This window comes from Vanacampus margaritifer, chromosome 1 (genome assembly GCF_051991255.1).
Source record: "Vanacampus margaritifer isolate UIUO_Vmar chromosome 1, RoL_Vmar_1.0, whole genome shotgun sequence".
Taxonomy (NCBI): Eukaryota; Metazoa; Chordata; class Actinopteri; order Syngnathiformes; family Syngnathidae; genus Vanacampus; species Vanacampus margaritifer.
Window position 1 is genome coordinate 43,251,438 of NC_135432.1, and position 24,001 is coordinate 43,275,438.

Here is a 24,001-nt window from a genome sequence, read left to right on the forward strand (position 1 = left end):
AAGTTCATTTTGGCTCTCACACCTAAACTAAACGTTGTAGACTCAAAATGTTTGCTGTATTTAGTGTATTATAGCATCCAGAAGATGATTCCAGTATTAATTTCATTGTGCTTATGCTCATTTTGAAGATTTTGACATTTTCACCTAAAGTGTACAATCAGGGGCTGAAAACGCGTTTAAAGCAATAAAAAGTTCATTTTGGCTCTCACACCTAAACTAAACGTTGTAGACTCAAAAATATTGCTGTATTTTAGTGTATTCCAGCATCCTGAAGATGATTCCAGCATTAATTTCATTGTGCTTATGCTCATTTTGAAGATTTTGACAATTTCACCTTAAGTGTACAATCAGGGGCTGAAAACGCATTTAAAGAAATTAAAAGTTAATTTTGGCTCTCACACCTAAACTAAACGTTGTAGACTCAAACTTTTTGCTGTATTTAGTGTATACTAGCATCCTGAAGATGATTCCAGCATTAATTTCATTGTGCTTATGCTCATTTTGAAGGTTTTGACATTTTCACCTAAAGTGCACAATCAGGCTGAAAACGCATTTAAAGCAATAAAAAGTTCATTTTGGCTCTCACACCTAAACTAAACGTTCTAGACTCAAAATTGTTGCTGTATTTAGTGTATACTAGCATCCTGAAGATGATTCCAGCATTAATTTCATTGCGCTTATGCTCATTTTGAAGATTTTGACATTTTCACCTTAAGTGTACAATTAGGGGCTGAAAATGCGTTTAAAGCTATAAAAAGTTAATTTTGGCTCTCACACCTAAACTAAACGTTGTAGACTCAAAATTTTTGCTGTATTTATTGTATTCTAGCATCCTGAAGATGATTCCAGCATTAATTTCATTGTGCTTATGCTCATTTTTGAAGATTTTGACATTTTCACCTAAAGTGTACAATCAGGGGCTGAAAATGCATTTAAAGCAATAAAAAGTTCATTTTGGCTCTCACACCTAAACTAAACGTTGTAGACTCAAAATTGTTGCTGTATTTAGTGTATTCTAGCATCCTGAAGATGATTCCAGCATTAATTTCATTGTGCTTATGCTCATTTTTGAAGATTTTGACCTTTTCACCTAACGTGTACAATCAGGGGCTGAAAACGCATTTAAAGCAATAAAAAGTTCATTTTGGCTCTCACACCTAAACTAAACGTTGTAGACTTAAAAATGTTGCTGTATTTTAGTGTATTATAGCACCCTGAAGATGATTCCAGCGTTAATTTCATTGTGCTTATGCTCATTTTGAGAATTTTGACATTTTCACCTTAAGTGTACAATCAGGGGCTGAAAACACATTTAAAGACATAAAAAGTTCATTTTGGCTCTCACACCTAAACTAAACGTTGTAGACTCAAAATGTTTGCTGTATTTAGTGTATTCTAGCATTCTGAAGATGATTCCAGCATTAATTTCACTGTGCTTATGCTCATTTTGAAGATTTTGACATTTTCACCTAAAGTGTACAATCAGGGGCTGAAAACGCGTTTAAAGCAATAAAAAGTTCATTTTGGCTCTCACACCTAAACTAAACGTTGTAGACTCAAAATGTTTGCTGTATTTAGTGTATTCTAGCATTCTGAAGATGATTCCAGCATTAATTTCACTGTGCTTATGCTCATTTTGAAGATTTTGACATTTTCACCTTAAGTGTAAAATCAGGGGCTGAAAATGCGTTTAAAGAAATAAAAAGTTCATTTTGGCACTCACACCTAAACTAAACGTTGTAGACTCAAAATGTTTGCTCTATTTAGTGTATTCTAACATCCTGAAGATGATTCCAGCATTAATTTCATTGTGCTTATGCTCATTTTTAAGATTTTGACATTTTCACCTAAAGTGTACAATCAGGGGCTGAAAACGCGTTTAAAGCAATAAAAAGTTCATTTTGGCTCTCACACCTAAACTAAACGTTGTAGACTCAAAATGTTTGCTGTTTTTAGTGTATTTTAGCATCCTGAAGATGATTCCAGCATTAATTTCATTGTGCTCATGCTTATTTTTAAGATTTTGACATTTTCACCTAAAGTGCACAATCAGGCTGAAAACGCATTTAAAGCCATAAAAAGTTCATTTTGGATCTCACACCTAAACTAAACATTGTAGACTCAAAATTTTTGCTGTATTTAGTGTATTCTAGCATCCTGAAGATGATTCCAGCATTAAGTTCATTGTGCTTATGCTCATTTTGAAGATTTTGACAATTTCACCTTAAGTGTACAATCAGGGGCTGAAAACGCATTCAAAGAAATAAAAAGTTCATTTTGGCTCTCACACCTAAACTAAACGTTGTAGACTCAAAATTTTTGCTGTATTTAGTGTATTCTAGCATCCTGAAGATGATTCCAGCATTAATTTCATTGTGCTCATGCTCATTTTTAAGATTTTGACATTTTCACCTAAAGTGCACAATCAGGCTGAAAATGCATTTAAAGCAATAAAAAGTTAATTTTGGCTCTCACAACTAAACTAAACGTTGTAGACTCAAAAATGTTGCTGTATTTAGTGTATTCTAGCATCCTAAAGATGATTCCAGCATTAATTTCATTGTGCTCATGCTCATTTTTAAGATGTTGACATTTTCACCTTAAGTGCACACTCAGGCTGAAAACTCATTTAAAGCAATAAAAAGTTCATTTTGGCTCTCACACCTAAACTAAACGTTGTAGACTCAAAATGTTTGCTGTATTTAGTGTATTCTAGCATCCTGAAGATGATTCCAGCATTAAGTTCATTGTGCTTATGCTCATTTTGAAGATTTTGACAATTTCACCTTAAGTGTACAATCAGGAGCTCAAAACGCATTTAAAGCAATAAAAAGTTAATTTTGGCTCTCACACCTAAACTAAACGTTGTAGACTCAAACTTTTTGCTGTATTTAGTGTATACTAGCATCCTGAAGATGATTCCAGCATTAATTTCATTGTGCTTATGCTCATTTTGAAGGATTTGACATTTTCACCTAAAGTGCACAATCAGGCTGAAAACGCATTTAAAGCAATAAAAAGTTAATTTTGGCTCTCACACCTAAACTAAACGTTCAAGACTCAAAATTGTTGCTGTATTTAGTGTATACTAGCATCCTGAAGATGATTCCAGCATTAATTTCATTGTGCTTATGCTCATTTTGAAGATTTTGACATTTTCACCTTAAGTGTACAATTAGGGGCTGAAAATGCGTTTAAAGCTATAAAAAGTTAATTTTGGCTCTCACACCTAAACTAAACGTTGTAGACTCAAAATTGTTCCTGTATTTATTGTATTCTAGCATCCTGAAGATGATTCCAGCATTAATTTAACTGTGCTTATGCTCATTTTTGAAGATTTTGACATTTTCACCTAAAGTGTACAATCAGGGGCTGAAAATGCATTTAAAGCAATAAAAAGTTCATTTTGGCTCTCACACCTAAACTAAACGTTGTAGACTAAATTTTTTTGCTGTATTTAGTGTATTCTAACATCCTGACGATGATTCCAGCATTAATTTCATTGTGCTTATGCTCATTTTGAAGATTTTGACATTTTCACCTAAAGTGCACAATCAGGGGCTGAAAACACATTTAAAGCAATAAAAAGTTCAATTTGGCTCTCACACCTAAACTAAACGTTGTAGACTCAAAATTTTGGCTGTATTTAGTGTATTCTAGCATCCTGAAGATGATTCCAGCATTAATTTCATTGTGCTTATGCTCATTTTGAGAATTTTGACATTTTCACCTAAAGTGCACAATCAGGCTGAAAACGCATTTAAAACAATAAAAAGTTCATTTTGGCTCTCACACCTAAACTAAACGTTGTAGACTAAATTTTTTTGCTGTATTTAGTGTATTCTAACATCCTGACGATGATTCCAGCATTAATTTCATTGTGCTTATGCTCATTTTGAAGATTTTGACATTTTCACCTTAAGTGTACAATTAGGGGCTGAAAATGCGTTTAAAGCTATAAAAAGTTAATTTTGGCTCTCACACCTAAACTAAACGTTCTAGACTCAAAAATGTTGCTGTATTTTAGTGTATTATAGCACCCTAAAGATGATTCCAGCGTTAATTTCATTGTGCTTATGCTCATTTTGAGAATTTTGACATTTTCACCTTAAGTGTACAATCAGGGGCTTAATATGCATTTAAAGCAATAAAAAGTTCATTTTGGCTCTCACACCTAAACTAAACGTTGTAGACTCAATTTTTTTGCTGTATTTAGTGTATTCTAGCATCCTGAAGATGATTCCAGCATTAATTTCATTGTGCTAATGCTCATTTTGAAGATTTTGACATTTTCACCTTAAGTGTACAATCAGGGGCTGAAAACGCATTTAAAGAAATAAAAAGTTCATTTTGGCTCTCACACCTAAACTAAACGTTGTAGACTCAAAATGTTTGCTGTATTTAGTGTATTATAGCATCCTGAAGATGATTCCAGTATTAATTTCATTGTGCTTATGCTCATTTTGAAGATTTTGACATTTTCACCTAAAGTGTACAATCAGGGGCTGAAAACGCGTTTAAAGCAATAAAAAGTTCATTTTGTTGTAGACTCAAAAATGTTGCTGTATTTTAGTGTATTATAGCACCCTGAAGATGATTCCAGCGTTCATTTCATTGTGCTTATGCTCATTTTGAGAATTTTGACATTTTCACCTTAAGTGTACAATCAGGGGCTGAATATGCATTTAAAGCAATAAAAAGTTCATTTTGGCTCTCACACCTAAACTAAACGTTGTAGACTCAATTTTTTTGCTGTTTTTTAGTGTATTCTAGCATCCTGAAGATGATTCCAGCATTAATTTCATTGTGCTAATGCTCATTTTGAAGATTTTGACATTTTCACCTTAAGTGTACAATCAGGGGCTGAAAACGCATTTAAAGCAATAAAAAGTTCATTTTGGCTCTCACACCTAAACTAAACGTTGTAGACTCAAAATTTTGGATGTATTTAGTGTATTCTAGCATCCTGAAGATGATTCCAGCATTAATTTCATTGTGCTCATGCTCATTTTTAAGATTTTGACATTTTCACCTAAAGTGCACAATCAGGCTGAAAACGCATTTAAAGCCATAAAAAGTTCATTTTGGATCTCACACCTAAACTAAACATTGTAGACTCAAAACTTTTTGCTGTATTTAGTGTATTCTAGCATCCTGAAGATGATTCCAGCATTAATTTCATTGTGCTCATGCTCATTTTTAAGATTTTGACATTTTCACCTAAAGTGCACAATCAGGCTGAAAATGCATTTAAAGCAATAAAAAGTTAATTTTGGCTCTCACAACTAAACTAAACGTTGTAGACTCAAAAATGTTGCTGTATTTAGTGTATTCTAGCATCCTAAAGATGATTCCAGCATTAATTTCATTGTGCTCATGCTCATTTTTAAGATGTTGACATTTTCACCTTAAGTGCACACTCAGGCTGAAAACTCATTTAAAGCAATAAAAAGTTCATTTTGGCTCTCACACCTAAACTAAACGTTGTAGACTCAAAATGTTTGCTGTATTTAGTGTATTCTAGCATCCTGAAGATGATTCCAGCATTAAGTTCATTGTGCTTATGCTCATTTTGAAGATTTTGACAATTTCACCTTAAGTGTACAATCAGGAGCTCAAAACGCATTTAAAGCAATAAAAAGTTAATTTTGGCTCTCACACCTAAACTAAACGTTGTAGACTCAAACTTTTTGCTGTATTTAGTGTATACTAGCATCCTGAAGATGATTCCAGCATTAATTTCATTGTGCTTATGCTCATTTTGAAGGATTTGACATTTTCACCTAAAGTGCACAATCAGGCTGAAAACGCATTTAAAGCAATAAAAAGTTAATTTTGGCTCTCACACCTAAACTAAACGTTCAAGACTCAAAATTGTTGCTGCATTTAGTGTATACTAGCATCCTGAAGATGATTCCAGCATTAATTTCATTGTGCTTATGCTCATTTTGAAGATTTTGACATTTTCACCTTAAGTGTACAATTAGGGGCTGAAAATGCGTTTAAAGCTATAAAAAGTTAATTTTGGCTCTCACACCTAAACTAAACGTTGTAGACTCAAAATTGTTCCTGTATTTATTGTATTCTAGCATCCTGAAGATGATTCCAGCATTAATTTAACTGTGCTTATGCTCATTTTTGAAGATTTTGACATTTTCACCTAAAGTGTACAATCAGGGGCTGAAAATGCATTTAAAGCAATAAAAAGTTCATTTTGGCTCTCACACCTAAACTAAACGTTGTAGACTAAATTTTTTTGCTGTATTTAGTGTATTCTAACATCCTGACGATGATTCCAGCATTAATTTCATTGTGCTTATGCTCATTTTGAAGATTTTGACATTTTCACCTAAAGTGCACAATCAGGGGCTGAAAACACATTTAAAGCAATAAAAAGTTCAATTTGGCTCTCACACCTAAACTAAACGTTGTAGACTCAAAATTTTGGCTGTATTTAGTGTATTCTAGCATCCTGAAGATGATTCCAGCATTAATTTCATTGTGCTTATGCTCATTTTGAGAATTTTGACATTTTCACCTAAAGTGCACAATCAGGCTGAAAACGCATTTAAAACAATAAAAAGTTAATTTTGGCTCTCACACCTAAACTAAACGTTCTAGACTCAAAAATGTTGCTGTATTTTAGTGTATTATAGCACCCTAAAGATGATTCCAGCGTTAATTTCATTGTGCTTATGCTCATTTTGAGAATTTTGACATTTTCACCTTAAGTGTACAATCAGGGGCTTAATATGCATTTAAAGCAATAAAAAGTTCATTTTGGCTCTCACACCTAAACTAAACGTTGTAGACTCAATTTTTTTGCTGTATTTAGTGTATTCTAGCATCCTGAAGATGATTCCAGCATTAATTTCATTGTGCTAATGCTCATTTTGAAGATTTTGACATTTTCACCTTAAGTGTACAATCAGGGGCTGAAAACGCATTTAAAGCAATAAAAAGTTCATTTTGGCTCTCACACCTAAACTAAACGTTGTAGACTCAAAATTTTGGCTGTATTTAGTGTATTCTAGCATCCTGAAGATGATTCCAGCATTAAGTTCATTGTGCTTATGCTCATTTTGAAGATTTTGACAATTTCACCTTAAGTGTACAATCAGGGGCTGAAAACGCATTTAAAGAAATAAAAAGTTCATTTTGGCTCTCACACCTAAACTAAACGTTGTAGACTCAAAATGTTTGCTGTATTTAGTGTATTATAGCATCCTGAAGATGATTCCAGTATTAATTTCATTGTGCTTATGCTCATTTTGAAGATTTTGACATTTTCACCTAAAGTGTACAATCAGGGGCTGAAAACGCGTTTAAAGCAATAAAAAGTTCATTTTGTTGTAGACTCAAAAATGTTGCTGTATTTTAGTGTATTATAGCACCCTGAAGATGATTCCAGCGTTCATTTCATTGTGCTTATGCTCATTTTGAGAATTTTGACATTTTCACCTTAAGTGTACAATCAGGGGCTGAATATGCATTTAAAGCAATAAAAAGTTCATTTTGGCTCTCACACCTAAACTAAACGTTGTAGACTCAATTTTTTTGCTGTTTTTTAGTGTATTCTAGCATCCTGAAGATGATTCCAGCATTAATTTCATTGTGCTAATGCTCATTTTGAAGATTTTGACATTTTCACCTTAAGTGTACAATCAGGGGCTGAAAACGCATTTAAAGCAATAAAAAGTTCATTTTGGCTCTCACACCTAAACTAAACGTTGTAGACTCAAAATTTTGGATGTATTTAGTGTATTCTAGCATCCTGAAGATGATTCCAGCATTAATTTCATTGTGCTCATGCTCATTTTTAAGATTTTGACATTTTCACCTAAAGTGCACAATCAGGCTGAAAACGCATTTAAAGCCATAAAAAGTTCATTTTGGATCTCACACCTAAACTAAACATTGTAGACTCAAAACTTTTTGCTGTATTTAGTGTATTCTAGCATCCTGAAGATGATTCCAGCATTAAGTTCATTGTGCTTATGCTCATTTTGAAGATTTTGACAATTTCACCTTAAGTGTACAATCAGGGGCTGAAAACGCATTCAAAGAAATAAAAAGATAATTTTGGCTCTCACACCTAAACTAAACGTTGTAGACTCAAAATTTTTGCTGTATTTAGTGTATTCTAGCATCCTGAAGATGATTCCAGCATTAATTTCATTGTGCTCATGCTCATTTTTAAGATTTTGACATTTTCACCTAAAGTGCACAATCAGGCTGAAAATGCATTTAAAGCAATAAAAAGTTAATTTTGGCTCTCACACCTAAACTAAACGTTGTAGACTCAAAAATGTTGCTGTATTTAGTGTATTCTAGCATCCTGAAGATGATTCCAGCATTAATTTCATTGTGCTCATGCTCATTTTTAAGATGTTGACATTTTCACCTAAAGTGTACAATCAGGGGCTGAAAACGCGTTTAAAGCAATAAAAAGTTCATTTTGGCTCTCACACCTAAACTAAACGTTGTAGACTCAAAATGTTTGCTGTTTTTAGTGTATTTTAGCATCCTGAAGATGATTCCAGCATTAATTTCATTGTGCTCATGCTTATTTTTAAGATTTTGACATTTTCACCTAAAGTGCACAATCAGGCTGAAAACGCATTTAAAGCCATAAAAAGTTCATTTTGGATCTCACACCTAAACTAAACGTTGTAGACTCAAAATTTTTGCTGTATTTAGTGTATTATAGCATCCTGAAGATGATTCCAGTATTAATTTCATTGTGCTTATGCTCATTTTGAAGATTTTGACATTTTCACCTAAAGTGTACAATCAGGGGCTGAAAACGCGTTTAAAGCAATAAAAAGTTCATTTTGGCTCTCACACCTAAACTAAACGTTGTAGACTCAAAATGTTTGCTGTATTTAGTGTATTCTAGCATTCTGAAGATGATTCCAGCATTAATTTCACTGTGCTTATGCTCATTTTGAAGATTTTGACATTTTCACCTTAAGTGTAAAATCAGGGGCTGAAAATGCGTTTAAAGAAATAAAAAGTTCATTTTGGCACTCACACCTAAACTAAACGTTGTAGACTCAAAATGTTTGCTCTATTTAGTGTATTCTAACATCCTGAAGATGATTCCAGCATTAATTTCATTGTGCTTATGCTCATTTTGAAGATTTTGACATTTTCACCTAAAGTGTACAATCAGGGGCTGAAAACGCGTTTAAAGCAATAAAAAGTTCATTTTGGCTCTCACACCTAAACTAAACGTTGTAGACTCAAAATGTTTGCTGTTTTTAGTGTATTTTAGCATCCTGAAGATGATTCCAGCATTAATTTCATTGTGCTCATGCTTATTTTTAAGATTTTGACATTTTCACCTAAAGTGCACAATCAGGCTGAAAACGCATTTAAAGCCATAAAAAGTTCATTTTGGATCTCACACCTAAACTAAACATTGTAGACTCAAAATTTTTTGCTGTATTTAGTGTATTCTAGCATCCTGAAGATGATTCCAGCATTAAGTTCATTGTGCTTATGCTCATTTTGAAGATTTTGACAATTTCACCTTAAGTGTACAATCAGGGGCTGAAAACGCATTCAAAGAAATAAAAAGTTCATTTTGGCTCTCACACATAAACTAAACGTTGTAGACTCAAAATTTTTGCTGTATTTAGTGTATTCTAGCATCCTGAAGATGATTCCAGCATTAATTTCATTGTGCTCATGCTCATTTTTAAGATTTTGACATTTTCACCTAAAGTGCACAATCAGGCTGAAAATGCATTTAAAGCAATAAAAAGTTAATTTTGGCTCTCACAACTAAACTAAACGTTGTAGACTCAAAAATGTTGCTGTATTTAGTGTATTCTAGCATCCTAAAGATGATTCCAGCATTAATTTCATTGTGCTCATGCTCATTTTTAAGATGTTGACATTTTCACCTTAAGTGCACACTCAGGCTGAAAACTCATTTAAAGCAATAAAAAGTTCATTTTGGCTCTCACACCTAAACTAAACGTTGTAGACTCAAAATGTTTGCTGTATTTAGTGTATTCTAGCATCCTGAAGATGATTCCAGCATTAAGTTCATTGTGCTTATGCTCATTTTGAAGATTTTGACAATTTCACCTTAAGTGTACAATCAGGAGCTCAAAACGCATTTAAAGCAATAAAAAGTTAATTTTGGCTCTCACACCTAAACTAAACGTTGTAGACTCAAACTTTTTGCTGTATTTAGTGTATACTAGCATCCTGAAGATGATTCCAGCATTAATTTCATTGTGCTTATGCTCATTTTGAAGGATTTGACATTTTCACCTAAAGTGCACAATCAGGCTGAAAACGCATTTAAAGCAATAAAAAGTTAATTTTGGCTCTCACACCTAAACTAAACGTTCAAGACTCAAAATTGTTGCTGTATTTAGTGTATACTAGCATCCTGAAGATGATTCCAGCATTAATTTCATTGTGCTTATGCTCATTTTGAAGATTTTGACATTTTCACCTTAAGTGTACAATTAGGGGCTGAAAATGCGTTTAAAGCTATAAAAAGTTAATTTTGGCTCTCACACCTAAACTAAACGTTGTAGACTCAAAATTGTTCCTGTATTTATTGTATTCTAGCATCCTGAAGATGATTCCAGCATTAATTTAACTGTGCTTATGCTCATTTTTGAAGATTTTGACATTTTCACCTAAAGTGTACAATCAGGGGCTGAAAATGCATTTAAAGCAATAAAAAGTTCATTTTGGCTCTCACACCTAAACTAAACGTTGTAGACTAAATTTTTTTGCTGTATTTAGTGTATTCTAACATCCTGACGATGATTCCAGCATTAATTTCATTGTGCTTATGCTCATTTTGAAGATTTTGACATTTTCACCTAAAGTGCACAATCAGGGGCTGAAAACACATTTAAAGCAATAAAAAGTTCAATTTGGCTCTCACACCTAAACTAAACGTTGTAGACTCAAAATTTTGGCTGTATTTAGTGTATTCTAGCATCCTGAAGATGATTCCAGCATTAATTTAATTGTGCTTATGCTCATTTTGAGAATTTTGACATTTTCACCTAAAGTGCACAATCAGGCTGAAAACGCATTTAAAACAATAAAAAGTTAATTTTGGCTCTCACACCTAAACTAAACGTTCTAGACTCAAAAATGTTGCTGTATTTTAGTGTATTATAGCACCCTAAAGATGATTCCAGCGTTAATTTCATTGTGCTTATGCTCATTTTGAGAATTTTGACATTTTCACCTTAAGTGTACAATCAGGGGCTTAATATGCATTTAAAGCAATAAAAAGTTCATTTTGGCTCTCACACCTAAACTAAACGTTGTAGACTCAATTTTTTTGCTGTATTTAGTGTATTCTAGCATCCTGAAGATGATTCCAGCATTAATTTCATTGTGCTAATGCTCATTTTGAAGATTTTGACATTTTCACCTTAAGTGTACAATCAGGGGCTGAAAACGCATTTAAAGCAATAAAAAGTTCATTTTGGCTCTCACACCTAAACTAAACGTTGTAGACTCAAAATTTTGGCTGTATTTAGTGTATTCTAGCATCCTGAAGATGATTCCAGCATTAAGTTCATTGTGCTTATGCTCATTTTGAAGATTTTGACAATTTCACCTTAAGTGTACAATCAGGGGCTGAAAACGCATTTAAAGAAATAAAAAGTTCATTTTGGCTCTCACACCTAAACTAAACGTTGTAGACTCAAAATGTTTGCTGTATTTAGTGTATTATAGCATCCTGAAGATGATTCCAGTATTAATTTCATTGTGCTTATGCTCATTTTGAAGATTTTGACATTTTCACCTAAAGTGTACAATCAGGGGCTGAAAACGCGTTTAAAGCAATAAAAAGTTCATTTTGTTGTAGACTCAAAAATGTTGCTGTATTTTAGTGTATTATAGCACCCTGAAGATGATTCCAGCGTTCATTTCATTGTGCTTATGCTCATTTTGAGAATTTTGACATTTTCACCTTAAGTGTACAATCAGGGGCTGAATATGCATTTAAAGCAATAAAAAGTTCATTTTGGCTCTCACACCTAAACTAAACGTTGTAGACTCAATTTTTTTGCTGTTTTTTAGTGTATTCTAGCATCCTGAAGATGATTCCAGCATTAATTTCATTGTGCTAATGCTCATTTTGAAGATTTTGACATTTTCACCTTAAGTGTACAATCAGGGGCTGAAAACGCATTTAAAGCAATAAAAAGTTCATTTTGGCTCTCACACCTAAACTAAACGTTGTAGACTCAAAATTTTGGATGTATTTAGTGTATTCTAGCATCCTGAAGATGATTCCAGCATTAATTTCATTGTGCTCATGCTCATTTTTAAGATTTTGACATTTTCACCTAAAGTGCACAATCAGGCTGAAAACGCATTTAAAGCCATAAAAAGTTCATTTTGGATCTCACACCTAAACTAAACATTGTAGACTCAAAACTTTTTGCTGTATTTAGTGTATTCTAGCATCCTGAAGATGATTCCAGCATTAAGTTCATTGTGCTTATGCTCATTTTGAAGATTTTGACAATTTCACCTTAAGTGTACAATCAGGGGCTGAAAACGCATTCAAAGAAATAAAAAGATAATTTTGGCTCTCACACCTAAACTAAACGTTGTAGACTCAAAATTTTTGCTGTATTTAGTGTATTCTAGCATCCTGAAGATGATTCCAGCATTAATTTCATTGTGCTCATGCTCATTTTTAAGATTTTGACATTTTCACCTAAAGTGCACAATCAGGCTGAAAATGCATTTAAAGCAATAAAAAGTTAATTTTGGCTCTCACACCTAAACTAAACGTTGTAGACTCAAAAATGTTGCTGTATTTAGTGTATTCTAGCATCCTGAAGATGATTCCAGCATTAATTTCATTGTGCTCATGCTCATTTTTAAGATGTTGACATTTTCACCTTAAGTGCACACTCAGGCTGAAAACTCATTTAAAGCAATAAAAAGTTCATTTTGGCTCTCACACCTAAACTAAACGTTGTAGACTCAAAATGTTTGCTGTATTTAGTGTATTCTAGCATCCTGAAGATGATTCCAGCATTAATTTCATTGTGCTTATGCTCATTTTGAAGGATTTGACATTTTCACCTAAAGTGCACAATCAGGCTGAAAACGCATTTAAAGCAATAAAAAGTTAATTTTGGCTCTCACACCTAAACTAAACGTTCAAGACTCAAAATTGTTGCTGTATTTAGTGTATACTAGCATCCTGAAGATTATTCCAGCATTAATTTCATTGTGCTTATGCTCATTTTGAAGATTTTGACATTTTCACCTTAAGTGTACAATCAGGGGCTGAATATGCATTTAAAGCAATAAAAAGTTCATTTTGGCTCTCACACCTAAACTAAACGTTGTAGACTCAATTTTTTTGCTGTATTTAGTGTATACTAGCATCCTGAAGATGATTCCAGCATTAATTTCATTGTGCTTATGCTCATTTTGAAGATTTTGACATTTTCACCTTAAGTGTACAATTAGGGGCTGAAAATGCGTTTAAAGCTATAAAAAGTTAATTTTGGCTCTCACACCTAAACTAAACGTTGTAGACTCAAAATTGTTCCTGTATTTATTGTATTCTAGCATCCTGAAGATGATTCCAGCATTAATTTAACTGTGCTTATGCTCATTTTTGAAGATTTTGACATTTTCACCTAAAGTGTACAATCAGGGGCTGAAAATGCATTTAAAGCAATAAAAAGTTCATTTTGGCTCTCACACCTAAACTAAACGTTGTAGACTAAATTTTTTTGCTGTATTTAGTGTATTCTAACATCCTGACGATGATTCCAGCATTAATTTCATTGTGCTTATGCTCATTTTGAAGATTTTGACATTTTCACCTAAAGTGCACAATCAGGGGCTGAAAACACATTTAAAGCAATAAAAAGTTCAATTTGGCTCTCACACCTAAACTAAACGTTGTAGACTCAAAATTTTGGCTGTATTTAGTGTATTCTAGCATCCTGAAGATGATTCCAGCATTAATTTCATTGTGCTTATGCTCATTTTGAGAATTTTGACATTTTCACCTAAAGTGCACAATCAGGCTGAAAACGCATTTAAAACAATAAAAAGTTAATTTTGGCTCTCACACCTAAACTAAACGTTCTAGACTCAAAAATGTTGCTGTATTTTAGTGTATTATAGCACCCTAAAGATGATTCCAGCGTTAATTTCATTGTGCTTATGCTCATTTTGAGAATTTTGACATTTTCACCTTAAGTGTACAATCAGGGGCTTAATATGCATTTAAAGCAATAAAAAGTTCATTTTGGCTCTCACACCTAAACTAAACGTTGTAGACTCAATTTTTTTGCTGTATTTAGTGTATTCTAGCATCCTGAAGATGATTCCAGCATTAATTTCATTGTGCTAATGCTCATTTTGAAGATTTTGACATTTTCACCTTAAGTGTACAATCAGGGGCTGAAAACGCATTTAAAGCAATAAAAAGTTCATTTTGGCTCTCACACCTAAACTAAACGTTGTAGACTCAAAATTTTGGCTGTATTTAGTGTATTCTAGCATCCTGAAGATGATTCCAGCATTAAGTTCATTGTGCTTATGCTCATTTTGAAGATTTTGACAATTTCACCTTAAGTGTACAATCAGGGGCTGAAAACGCATTTAAAGAAATAAAAAGTTCATTTTGGCTCTCACACCTAAACTAAACGTTGTAGACTCAAAATGTTTGCTGTATTTAGTGTATTATAGCATCCTGAAGATGATTCCAGTATTAATTTCATTGTGCTTATGCTCATTTTGAAGATTTTGACATTTTCACCTAAAGTGTACAATCAGGGGCTGAAAACGCGTTTAAAGCAATAAAAAGTTCATTTTGTTGTAGACTCAAAAATGTTGCTGTATTTTAGTGTATTATAGCACCCTGAAGATGATTCCAGCGTTCATTTCATTGTGCTTATGCTCATTTTGAGAATTTTGACATTTTCACCTTAAGTGTACAATCAGGGGCTGAATATGCATTTAAAGCAATAAAAAGTTCATTTTGGCTCTCACACCTAAACTAAACGTTGTAGACTCAATTTTTTTGCTGTTTTTTAGTGTATTCTAGCATCCTGAAGATGATTCCAGCATTAATTTCATTGTGCTAATGCTCATTTTGAAGATTTTGACATTTTCACCTTAAGTGTACAATCAGGGGCTGAAAACGCATTTAAAGCAATAAAAAGTTCATTTTGGCTCTCACACCTAAACTAAACGTTGTAGACTCAAAATTTTGGATGTATTTAGTGTATTCTAGCATCCTGAAGATGATTCCAGCATTAATTTCATTGTGCTCATGCTCATTTTTAAGATTTTGACATTTTCACCTAAAGTGCACAATCAGGCTGAAAACGCATTTAAAGCCATAAAAAGTTCATTTTGGATCTCACACCTAAACTAAACATTGTAGACTCAAAACTTTTTGCTGTATTTAGTGTATTCTAGCATCCTGAAGATGATTCCAGCATTAAGTTCATTGTGCTTATGCTCATTTTGAAGATTTTGACAATTTCACCTTAAGTGTACAATCAGGGGCTGAAAACGCATTCAAAGAAATAAAAAGATAATTTTGGCTCTCACACCTAAACTAAACGTTGTAGACTCAAAATTTTTGCTGTATTTAGTGTATTCTAGCATCCTGAAGATGATTCCAGCATTAATTTCATTGTGCTCATGCTCATTTTTAAGATTTTGACATTTTCACCTAAAGTGCACAATCAGGCTGAAAATGCATTTAAAGCAATAAAAAGTTAATTTTGGCTCTCACACCTAAACTAAACGTTGTAGACTCAAAAATGTTGCTGTATTTAGTGTATTCTAGCATCCTGAAGATGATTCCAGCATTAATTTCATTGTGCTCATGCTCATTTTTAAGATGTTGACATTTTCACCTAAAGTGTACAATCAGGGGCTGAAAACGCGTTTAAAGCAATAAAAAGTTCATTTTGGCTCTCACACCTAAACTAAACGTTGTAGACTCAAAATGTTTGCTGTTTTTAGTGTATTTTAGCATCCTGAAGATGATTCCAGCATTAATTTCATTGTGCTCATGCTTATTTTTAAGATTTTGACATTTTCACCTAAAGTGCACAATCAGGCTGAAAACGCATTTAAAGCCATAAAAAGTTCATTTTGGATCTCACACCTAAACTAAACGTTGTAGACTCAAAATTTTTGCTGTATTTAGTGTATTATAGCATCCTGAAGATGATTCCAGTATTAATTTCATTGTGCTTATGCTCATTTTGAAGATTTTGACATTTTCACCTAAAGTGTACAATCAGGGGCTGAAAACGCGTTTAAAGCAATAAAAAGTTCATTTTGGCTCTCACACCTAAACTAAACGTTGTAGACTCAAAATGTTTGCTGTATTTAGTGTATTCTAGCATTCTGAAGATGATTCCAGCATTAATTTCACTGTGCTTATGCTCATTTTGAAGATTTTGACATTTTCACCTTAAGTGTAAAATCAGGGGCTGAAAATGCGTTTAAAGAAATAAAAAGTTCATTTTGGCACTCACACCTAAACTAAACGTTGTAGACTCAAAATGTTTGCTCTATTTAGTGTATTCTAACATCCTGAAGATGATTCCAGCATTAATTTCATTGTGCTTATGCTCATTTTGAAGATTTTGACATTTTCACCTAAAGTGTACAATCAGGGGCTGAAAACGCGTTTAAAGCAATAAAAAGTTCATTTTGGCTCTCACACCTAAACTAAACGTTGTAGACTCAAAATGTTTGCTGTTTTTAGTGTATTTTAGCATCCTGAAGATGATTCCAGCATTAATTTCATTGTGCTCATGCTTATTTTTAAGATTTTGACATTTTCACCTAAAGTGCACAATCAGGCTGAAAACGCATTTAAAGCCATAAAAAGTTCATTTTGGATCTCACACCTAAACTAAACATTGTAGACTCAAAATTTTTGCTGTATTTAGTGTATTCTAGCATCCTGAAGATGATTCCAGCATTAAGTTCATTGTGCTTATGCTCATTTTGAAGATTTTGACAATTTCACCTTAAGTGTACAATCAGGGGCTGAAAACGCATTCAAAGAAATAAAAAGTTCATTTTGGCTCTCACACATAAACTAAACGTTGTAGACTCAAAATTTTTGCTGTATTTAGTGTATTCTAGCATCCTGAAGATGATTCCAGCATTAATTTCATTGTGCTCATGCTCATTTTTAAGATTTTGACATTTTCACCTAAAGTGCACAATCAGGCTGAAAATGCATTTAAAGCAATAAAAAGTTAATTTTGGCTCTCACAACTAAACTAAACGTTGTAGACTCAAAAATGTTGCTGTATTTAGTGTATTCTAGCATCCTAAAGATGATTCCAGCATTAATTTCATTGTGCTCATGCTCATTTTTAAGATGTTGACATTTTCACCTTAAGTGCACACTCAGGCTGAAAACTCATTTAAAGCAATAAAAAGTTCATTTTGGCTCTCACACCTAAACTAAACGTTGTAGACTCAAAATGTTTGCTGTATTTAGTGTATTCTAGCATCCTGAAGATGATTCCAGCATTAAGTTCATTGTGCTTATGCTCATTTTGAAGATTTTGACAATTTCACCTTAAGTGTACAATCAGGAGCTCAAAACGCATTTAAAGCAATAAAAAGTTAATTTTGGCTCTCACACCTAAACTAAACGTTGTAGACTCAAACTTTTTGCTGTATTTAGTGTATACTAGCATCCTGAAGATGATTCCAGCATTAATTTCATTGTGCTTATGCTCATTTTGAAGGATTTGACATTTTCACCTAAAGTGCACAATCAGGCTGAAAACGCATTTAAAGCAATAAAAAGTTAATTTTGGCTCTCACACCTAAACTAAACGTTCAAGACTCAAAATTGTTGCTGTATTTAGTGTATACTAGCATCCTGAAGATGATTCCAGCATTAATTTCATTGTGCTTATGCTCATTTTGAAGATTTTGACATTTTCACCTTAAGTGTACAATTAGGGGCTGAAAATGCGTTTAAAGCTATAAAAAGTTAATTTTGGCTCTCACACCTAAACTAAACCTTGTAGACTCAAAATTGTTCCTGTATTTATTGTATTCTAGCATCCTGAAGATGATTCCAGCATTAATTTAACTGTGCTTATGCTCATTTTTGAAGATTTTGACATTTTCACCTAAAGTGTACAATCAGGGGCTGAAAATGCATTTAAAGCAATAAAAAGTTCATTTTGGCTCTCACACCTAAACTAAACGTTGTAGACTAAATTTTTTTGCTGTATTTAGTGTATTCTAACATCCTGACGATGATTCCAGCATTAATTTCATTGTGCTTATGCTCATTTTGAAGATTTTGACATTTTCACCTAAAGTGCACAATCAGGGGCTGAAAACACATTTAAAGCAATAAAAAGTTCAATTTGGCTCTCACACCTAAACTAAACGTTGTAGACTCAAAATTTTGGCTGTATTTAGTGTATTCTAGCATCCTGAAGATGATTCCAGCATTAATTTAATTGTGCTTATGCTCATTTTGAGAATTTTGACATTTTCACCTAAAGTGCACAATCAGGCTGAAAACGCATTTAAAACAATAAAAAGTTAATTTTGGCTCTCACACCTAAACTAAACGTTCTAGACTCAAAAATGTTGCTGTATTTTAGTGTATTATAGCACCCTAAAGATGATTCCAGCGTTAATTTCATTGTGCTTATGCTCATTTTGAGAATTTTGACATTTTCACCTTAAGTGTACAATCAGGGGCTTAATATGCATTTAAAGCAATAAAAAGTTCATTTTGGCTCTCACACCTAAACTAAACGTTGTAGACTCAATTTTTTTGCTGTATTTAGTGTATTCTAGCATCCTGAAGATGATTCCAGCATTAATTTCATTGTGCTAATGCTCATTTTGAAGATTTTGACATTTTCACCTTAAGTGTACAATCAGGGGCTGAAAACGCATTTAAAGCAATAAAAAGTTCATTTTGGCTCTCACACCTAAACTAAACGTTGTAGACTCAAAATTTTGGCTGTATTTAGTGTATTCTAGCATCCTGAAGATGATTCCAGCATTAAGTTCATTGTGCTTATGCTCATTTTGAAGATTTTGACAATTTCACCTTAAGTGTACAATCAGGGGCTGAAAACGCATTTAAAGAAATAAAAAGTTCATTTTGGCTCTCACACCTAAACTAAACGTTGTAGACTCAAAATGTTTGCTGTATTTAGTGTATTATAGCATCCTGAAGATGATTCCAGTATTAATTTCATTGTGCTTATGCTCATTTTGAAGATTTTGACATTTTCACCTAAAGTGTACAATCAGGGGCTGAAAACGCGTTTAAAGCAATAAAAAGTTCATTTTGTTGTAGACTCAAAAATGTTGCTGTATTTTAGTGTATTATAGCACCCTGAAGATGATTCCAGCGTTCATTTCATTGTGCTTATGCTCATTTTGAGAATTTTGACATTTTCACCTTAAGTGTACAATCAGGGGCTGAATATGCATTTAAAGCAATAAAAAGTTCATTTTGGCTCTCACACCTAAACTAAACGTTGTAGACTCAATTTTTTTGCTGTTTTTTAGTGTATTCTAGCATCCTGAAGATGATTCCAGCATTAATTTCATTGTGCTAATGCTCATTTTGAAGATTTTGACATTTTCACCTTAAGTGTACAATCAGGGGCTGAAAACGCATTTAAAGCAATAAAAAGTTCATTTTGGCTCTCACACCTAAACTAAACGTTGTAGACTCAAAATTTTGGATGTATTTAGTGTATTCTAGCATCCTGAAGATGATTCCAGCATTAATTTCATTGTGCTCATGCTCATTTTTAAGATTTTGACATTTTCACCTAAAGTGCACAATCAGGCTGAAAACGCATTTAAAGCCATAAAAAGTTCATTTTGGATCTCACACCTAAACTAAACATTGTAGACTCAAAACTTTTTGCTGTATTTAGTGTATTCTAGCATCCTGAAGATGATTCCAGCATTAAGTTCATTGTGCTTATGCTCATTTTGAAGATTTTGACAATTTCACCTTAAGTGTACAATCAGGGGCTGAAAACGCATTCAAAGAAATAAAAAGATAATTTTGGCTCTCACACCTAAACTAAACGTTGTAGACTCAAAATTTTTGCTGTATTTAGTGTATTCTAGCATCCTGAAGATGATTCCAGCATTAATTTCATTGTGCTCATGCTCATTTTTAAGATTTTGACATTTTCACCTAAAGTGCACAATCAGGCTGAAAATGCATTTAAAGCAATAAAAAGTTAATTTTGGCTCTCACACCTAAACTAAACGTTGTAGACTCAAAAATGTTGCTGTATTTAGTGTATTCTAGCATCCTGAAGATGATTCCAGCATTAATTTCATTGTGCTCATGCTCATTTTTAAGATGTTGACATTTTCACCTTAAGTGCACACTCAGGCTGAAAACTCATTTAAAGCAATAAAAAGTTCATTTTGGCTCTCACACCTAAACTAAACGTTGTAGACTCAAAATGTTTGCTGTATTTAGTGTATTCTAGCATCCTGAAGATGATTCCAGCATTAATTTCATTGTGCTTATGCTCATTTTGAAGGATTTGACATTTTCACCTAAAGTGCACAATCAGGCTGAAAACGCATTTAAAGCAATAAAAAGTTAATTTTGGCTCTCACACCTAAACTAAACGTTCAAGACTCAAAATTGTTGCTGTATTTAGTGTATACTAGCATCCTGAAGATTATTCCAGCATTAATTTCATTGTGCTTATGCTCATTTTGAAGATTTTGACATTTTCACCTTAAGTGTACAATCAGGGGCTGAATATGCATTTAAAGCAATAAAAAGTTCATTTTGGCTCTCACACCTAAACTAAACGTTGTAGACTCAATTTTTTTGCTGTATTTAGTGTATTCTAGCATCCTGAAGATGATTCCAGCATTATTTTTATTGTGCTAATGCTCATTTTGAAGATTTTGACATTTTCACCTTAAGTGTACAATCAGGGGCTGAAAACGCATTTAAAGCAATAAAAAGTTCATTTTGGCTCTCACACCTAAACTAAACGTTGTAGACTCAAAATTTTGGCTGTATTTAGTGTATTCTAGCATCCTGAAGATGATTCCAGCATTAAGTTCATTGTGCTTATGCTCATTTTGAAGATTTTGACAATTTCACCTTAAGTGTACAATCAGGGGCTGAAAACGCATTTAAAGAAATAAAAAGTTCATTTTGGCTCTCACACCTAAACTAAACGTTGTAGACTCAAAATGTTTGCTGTATTTAGTGTATTATAGCATCCTGAAGATGATTCCAGTATTAATTTCATTGTGCTTATGCTCATTTTGAAGATTTTGACATTTTCACCTAAAGTGTACAATCAGGGGCTGAAAACGCGTTTAAAGCAATAAAAAGTTCATTTTGGCTCTCACACCTAAACTAAACGTTGTAGACTCAAAAATGTTGCTGTATTTTAGTGTATTATAGCACCCTGAAGATGATTCCAGCGTTAATTTCATTGTGCTTATGCTCATTTTGAGAATTTTGACATTTTCACCTTAAGTGTACAATCAGGGGCTGAATATGCATTTAAAGCAATAAAAAGTTCATTTTGGCTCTCACACCTAAACTAAACGTTGTAGACTCAAAAATGTTGCTGTATTTAGTGTATTCTAGCATCCTGAAGATGATTCCAGCATTAATTTCATTGTGCTTATGCTCATTTTGAAGATTTTGACATTTTCACCTTAAGTGTACAATCAGGAGCTCAAAACACATTTAAAGCAATAAAAAGTTCATTTTGGCTCTCACACCTAAACTAAACGTTGTAGACTCAAAATTTTTGCTGTATTTAGTGTATTCTAGCATCCTGAAGATGATTCCAGCATTAATTTCCTTGTGCTTATGCTCATTTTGAAGGTTTTGACATTTTTACCTTAAGTGCACAATCAGGCTGAAAACGCATTTAAAGCAATAAAAAGTTCATTTTGGCTCTCACACCTAAACTAAACGTTGTAGACTCAAAATGTTTGCTGTATTTCGTGTATTCTCTTATTCTGAAGATGATTCCAGCATTAATTTAATTGTGCTTATGCTCATTTTGAAGATTTTGACATTTTCACCTTAAGTGTAAAATCAGGGGCTGAAAATGCGTTTAAAGAAATAAAAAGTTCATTTTGGCTCTCACACCTAAACTAAACGTTGTAGACTCAAACTTTTTGCTGTATTTAGTGTATTCTAGCATCCTGAAGATGATTCCAGCATTAATTTCATTGTGCTTATGCTCATTTTTAAGATTTTGACATTTTCACCTAAAGTGCACAATCAGGCTGAAAACGCATTTAAAGCCATAAAAAGTTCATTTTGGCTCTCACACCTAAACTAAACATTGTAGACTCAAAATTTTTGCTGTATTTAGTGTATTCTAGCATCCTGAAGATGATTCCAGCATTAAGTTCATTGTGCTTATGCTCATTTTGAAGATTTTGACAATTTCACCTTAAGTGTACAATCAGGGGCTGAAAACGCATTTAAAGAAATAAAAAGTTCATTTTGGCTCTCACACCTAAACTAAACGTTGTAGACTCAAAATGTTTGCTGTATTTAGTGTATTATAGCTTCCTGAAGATGATTCCAGTATTAATTTCATTGTGCTTATGCTCATTTTGAAGATTTTGACATTTTCACCTAAAGTGTACAATCAGGGGCTGAAAACGCGTTTAAAGCAATAAAAAGTTCATTTTGGCTCTCACACCTAAACTAAACGTTGTAGACTCAAAAATGTTGCTGTATTTTAGTGTATTATAGCACCCTGAAGATGATTCCAGCGTTCATTTCATTGTGCTTATGCTCATTTTGAGAATTTTGACATTTTCACCTTAAGTGTACAATCAGGGGCTGAATATGCATTTAAAGCAATAAAAAGTTCATTTTGGCTCTCACACCTAAACTAAACGTTGTAGACTCAATTTTTTTGCTGTATTTAGTGTATTCTAGCATCCTGAAGATGATTCCAGCATTAATTTCATTGTGCTAATGCTCATTTTGAAGATTTTGACATTTTCACCTTAAGTGTACAATCAGGGGCTGAAAACGCATTTAAAGCAATAAAAAGTTCATTTTGGCTCTCACACCTAAACTAAACGTTGTAGACTCAAAATTTTGGCTGTATTTAGTGTATTCTAGCATCCTGAAGATGATTCCAGCATTAAGTTCATTGTGCTTATGCTCATTTTGAAGATTTTGACAATTTCACCTTAAGTGTACAATCAGGGGCTGAAAACGCATTTAAAGAAATAAAAAGTTCATTTTGGCTCTCACACCTAAACTAAACGTTGTAGACTCAAAATGTTTGCTGTATTTAGTGTATTATAGCATCCTGAAGATGATTCCAGTATTAATTTCATTGTGCTTATGCTCATTTTGAAGATTTTGACATTTTCACCTAAAGTGTACAATCAGGGGCTGAAAACGCGTTTAAAGCAATAAAAAGTTCATTTTGGCTCTCACACCTAAACTAAACGTTGTAGACTCAAAAATGTTGCTGTATTTTAGTGTATTATAGCACCCTGAAGATGATTCCAGCGTTAATTTCATTGTGCTTATGCTCATTTTGAGAATTTTGACATTTTCACCTTAAGTGTACAATCAGGGGCTGAATATGCATTTAAAGCAATAAAAAGTTCATTTTGGCTCTCACACCTAAACTAAACGTTGTAGACTCAAAAATGTTGCTGTATTTAGTGTATTCTAGCATCCTGAAGATGATTCCAGCATTAATTTCATTGTGCTTATGCTCATTTTGAAGATTTTGACATTTTCACCTTAAGTGTACAATCAGGAGCTCAAAACACATTTAAAGCAATAAAAAGTTCATTTTGGCTCTCACACCTAAACTAAACGTTGTAGACTCAAAATTTTTGCTGTATTTAGTGTATTCTAGCATCCTGAAGATGATTCCAGCATTAATTTCCTTGTGCTTATGCTCATTTTGAAGGTTTTGACATTTTCACCTTAAGT